The sequence below is a fragment of the Cyprinodon variegatus genome, unplaced genomic scaffold, assembly GCF_000732505.1.
Source record: "Cyprinodon variegatus isolate N-32 unplaced genomic scaffold, C_variegatus-1.0 Scaffold269, whole genome shotgun sequence".
Classification (NCBI taxonomy): domain Eukaryota; kingdom Metazoa; phylum Chordata; class Actinopteri; order Cyprinodontiformes; family Cyprinodontidae; genus Cyprinodon; species Cyprinodon variegatus.
Genome location: NW_015150722.1, coordinates 836596 through 841084, shown reverse-complemented (window position 1 = coordinate 841084; position 4489 = coordinate 836596). Strand labels below are relative to the sequence as shown.

Here is a 4489-nt window from a genome sequence, read left to right as displayed (position 1 = left end):
CATGAAAAGTCAGCTGAGTACAAAACATAGAGAGGAAAACAAGAAGAAAAGGGACAAGAAGAGAGGGACACAACCTAGAACAGATAATGGATGTCTATTCTATTAACATTTCTCTAACTGGAGAATGGGTCTGTTCTATGTGTTGTCTCCTATATTCAGAGGGCCCCCTGCCTGTCTTTGCCTAGGGCCCCAAATTTCCTAAATCAGCTCCTGGTTACACAGACAATAATGTGTTTTTTTTTTTTCAATCTTGCAATAAAGATGGAACTGATGTCACTTTCCTGGTTTGTAAACAATAAATAATAGTAGCCTTTAATATAAAAGGTCATCTGTTGAATTATGGGAGTATTATGGACGTCGTCAAAGGAAAACATTTGATTAAAAAAAAAAAGGTTTTAAGGAATAAAATGAACAACAGATCATATAAATATTTAACCAGAATAAGAACAGGCGGCTTTAAAAGAAAAAACAAACAGTCCGGTTTGAACTAACCTTACATCCAAACAGAATAAATCTAGTTTAACGCTGTAATTAAAATGTGTCTGAATGAAGCTCGCGGGTAAACAGCTTATTAACCGAGCAGGAGAAAAAGCCGTCAGAAAACAGTTCCGGTTTAAAACACCACCACAACCGCCAGTCAGCATCACACTGTCACTTCATTACATCAAATGAATAAATAAAATAAAAAGCCTAAATGAGGAAATTACCAAATGTCTTTGATAACGAGACTTTGATCTTCTAAGCTCCGGCTGTTTTTATTGTCTTCTTCTTCTTCTATTCTGTTCTCTTCTTCTTCTTCTTCTTCTTCTTCTTCTTCTTCTTCTTCTTCTTCTTCTTCTTCTTCTTCTTGAAACTAATTGAGGGTTTGGCAAATACCTTAGGTGAGCATTACCGCCACCAACTGGTAAGGAGTGTGGACCGCATGGATATAAAAAGAAAAGAAAAGAAAAAAAAAAAACAATATCCATCCCTCTCTGGAACACTTTTTAAGGGTCTGACTAAACTGAATAATCTCTTTTATGGACTCTCCCCTCGGTTACCCCCTAATGTGTGTATGTATTCTCACTGTGAAGTTGAGAGGTCAGTCATGTGAACATTAATAACCTAACTGACCTGATTTTATTTCTGTGATGTTTTAATGTGTAATTTGCTCTGTTGTTCTTGTGTAACTGTGTCACTGTGTTTGTGTAAAAGCCTAACTGGGGACAGACATTGAGAATTAGCCTTAGCTAAAATGTTGTAGTGTGTGACATGATGCATGAAACATACTTGTCCCTATCAAATAAACGAATAAATAAAAAAATAGTTCAGGTTCAGTGGGAAAATAGCTTCTCGAACTTGAAGAGGAGGAAAGGTAGGCAGACTAACGTTTCCAGAGAACTGGTTGACTCTTAGACTCCAGTAGGTGAGGGATGTGTTCCGGTGTTTGTCTCATACGGTGGAGGGCGGACAGGGTTACCCAGAATGCAGTTCCTTTTAGATGAACGGAGAAAACTGACTGCAGCTCAGATTTCCTGAGGAACTTGAGCAGGCTGTGGTGCAGATGAATCCCTTGCTCAGTGTGAAACTCAAACAATTCCTGAGGGAAAAGTGGATCCAAACCTCCTGTTTGAACCCCAGCTCAGTTTGAAGCTCAGTAGATCCTTCCAGGGAGAGAAGGTCCGAAAATCCAGTTTGCAGGAAGACCTCCTGCCGAGAGGCAAAGACAAAAATAACAACAATAAGACTCAGGTTGACAAATACTCAGTTTGACTCAGTAAAACTCAGCTTGGCTTGAGTACCCTAAACTGGCAAACACTCTGGCGTCGAGGTTGTGGCAGTCAGCAGCTTAAGAGCACTCCATTAACGAGGTAACCACTTGCAGGTGTGTGAGGAGGAGAATCAGAACCAGGTGCCGCCTGGTGGAGGAAGGAAGACAAACACACAAAAACACAGACCACACAGACTGGAGTCCTAACAAAATTTAGTTTAAGCTAAGATAAATTAATCATTAATAAGTTACTATTTTTACCAGAAAGTAAAAGGTTCTCATGTTTAAGGATGTACAATATTCCCACTTCTACAAAATTTCTTCTCTTATTATTTTTTATGGATATTTCATATCGGTATCAATTATATTTTTGAAATAAATTGTTGAACCTAATGAAGAGGAGACCTTTTTAATTGTGTTTGCCATCAAAGGGATTGGAGAGGGGATTCATGTTGCCTTACAGAAACTTGGCTGCAGAAAGAGGATTATGTGAGCATAAATGAGGCAACTCTTTCTAGTTATTTAAATTTTCACATACTGGGCAGCAGGTGGCAATTTAGCGTGCACAGCCCATGTATGGAGGCCTAGTCCTTGACGCAACTGACCGGAGTTTGAATCCGACCTGTGGTCCTTTGCCACTCGTCTCTCCCCCTTTCATACCCCTTTTCCTGTCAGTCTACTTTTGAAAAAACAAGCCACTCTTGCCGTAGAAAACTAAAAAAAATAAATAAATAAAAAAATAATTCACATACCCAGAAATTCTGGGCGAGGAGGGGGAGGAGGAGCAATCTTTCAGTCTGACTTACTGATTACTAAAAAAGGCAGTTAACTATTACAACTCTTTTGGACATTTAACCCTTAATGTCCCTCATCCAAATTAAAAAGCCACAAAACCTCTTCTTTTTGTGACTGTGTATCATCTACCAGGTCCTTACTCTGAATCTTTAGATGAGTTTTCAGAGTTCCTTTCTGATTTGGTATTAAATACTGACAGGGTCATCATAGTGGGGGATTTTAACATCCATGCTGACATTGAAGGCGATAGCTTAAGAGCAGCATTTAGAGCAGCATTTAGACACTATTGGCTTTGTTCAAAATGTGAATTGTCCCACAGATTCTCATCTTCATACTTTGGACCTTGTGCTGACATATGGCTTGGAATGTGAAGAAGTAACAGTATTTCCTCACATACTGTCCTCTCTGACCACATTGTATAACCTTCAGGGTTACTTTATAAGAGTTCTCCTCCCCCAAAAGATGGTTCCACTTGGGCAGATCATTATCAGATAGTGCAGTTATAAACTTTAAAGAATCTGTGTCACTTTCTCTATCCTCTGTATCGCTGAGCAGGGCAAATGTTTAGCTGTTCCCCTTTGGTTGATGATTTTGTTGATGGGGTTACTAGTTCTCAGTCTCTGTGTAATGCCTTAGACAACGCAGCCCCTTTGAAAAAGAAAAACTTTAAAAATAGAAAGCTGGATCACTAGGTTTATTGCAGAGCTGCATTCTATGAAGCAAAATGCTAGGAAACTAGAGGGGTGGCACTCTACATACCTATGGGAATTCTACTTAGTCCGGAAAAATGGTTTACTGCTGTATAAGAGGACCCTTCGTAAAGCAAGAGCAGCACATTTCTCCTGATTAATAGAGGAGAATAAGAATAATCCTAGGTATCTTTTTAATACAGTTGCCATAATTAACCCAGAGCCAGAGTGTTTGCCAGTTTAGGGTACTCTAGCCAAGCTACTGTAAGTTTTGCTGAGTAAAACTGAGTTCTAGTCTACCTGAGTTTTAATTTTGTTTTTGTCTTTGCCTCTCAGCAGGAAGTCATCCTGCAAACTGGACATTTCGGATCTTCTCCTCCTGGAAGGATGAACTGAGCTTCAAACTGAGCTGGGGTTCAAACAGGAGGTTTGGATCCACTTTCCCCAAGAGATCGTTTGAGCTTCGCACCGAGAAAGGGATTATTCTCCACTACGACACATTCAAGTACCGCAGGAAATCTGAGTGACAGTCAGTTTCTCTGTTCACCTACTAACAATTGCATTCTAGGTAAACCTTGTTCCGCCCTCCATCGAATCAGACAAACACTGGAACTACAGCATACAGAATGGAGTCAAGGATTCAACAACTTCTCTGGAAACGTGAGTCAGCAACCAAATCCTCTTCTCCAAGTTCACGAGTCAAATTTCCCACTGAGCCTGAACTAACCGCTGTGTCTTCCCCTCACTTTTCAGTTCCTGTCTGCTCTGTTTTTCTGATCTGTTCTGGACTGATTTGTGTTCAAAGCTCTCCCAGAGGTGGGAGTTAAAGCTTAGTCTCATGAGGGACTCTGCCAGACGTTCCCAGCAAACCCTCACATAGCGTTCTCCTTCTTTATCTGAGTGTGTTAATCCTTATTTCCCCACTAGATCAAAAAAGTCACAATTTATTACTATCTAGAGCAGGGGTCATAAACTTTTTTGAGGCTGAGGGCTAAATAATTAAATATGAACATGATGGCAATCACCTAAAATAATATAAAAAAACATATTTTTTTCCTTTTATATACTGTATATTGTCATTTTGAAATCTCTTCAAATGCTCTATATGATTAATATGATTGTAGAAGCCACCATGTACAAGCTCTATAAAAGAAGGGAAATGATGTGTGTATGGGCGTGTGTTTAATCGGAAAGGGCAAATCGGTTTGACCGCTTGGCGAGGAAATGGTGTCAACTCACAGCTGTCTGTTGTATA

The 4489-nt window shown here is 39.7% G+C and overlaps 1 protein-coding gene across 1 annotated transcript in view; it reads right to left on the bottom strand.

The window, feature by feature from the left end:
• The window catches only part of tiprl (TOR signaling pathway regulator), an 18328-nt gene extending 17527 nt beyond the window's left edge, over positions 1–801 (bottom strand). Inside the window, exon 1 of the mRNA XM_015382894.1 lies at positions 708–801. The gene's annotated coding sequence lies outside the window, so the exon portion shown is untranslated. The remainder of the gene's footprint in view (positions 1–707) is intronic.
• Positions 802–4489: the final 3688 nt, after the last annotated feature.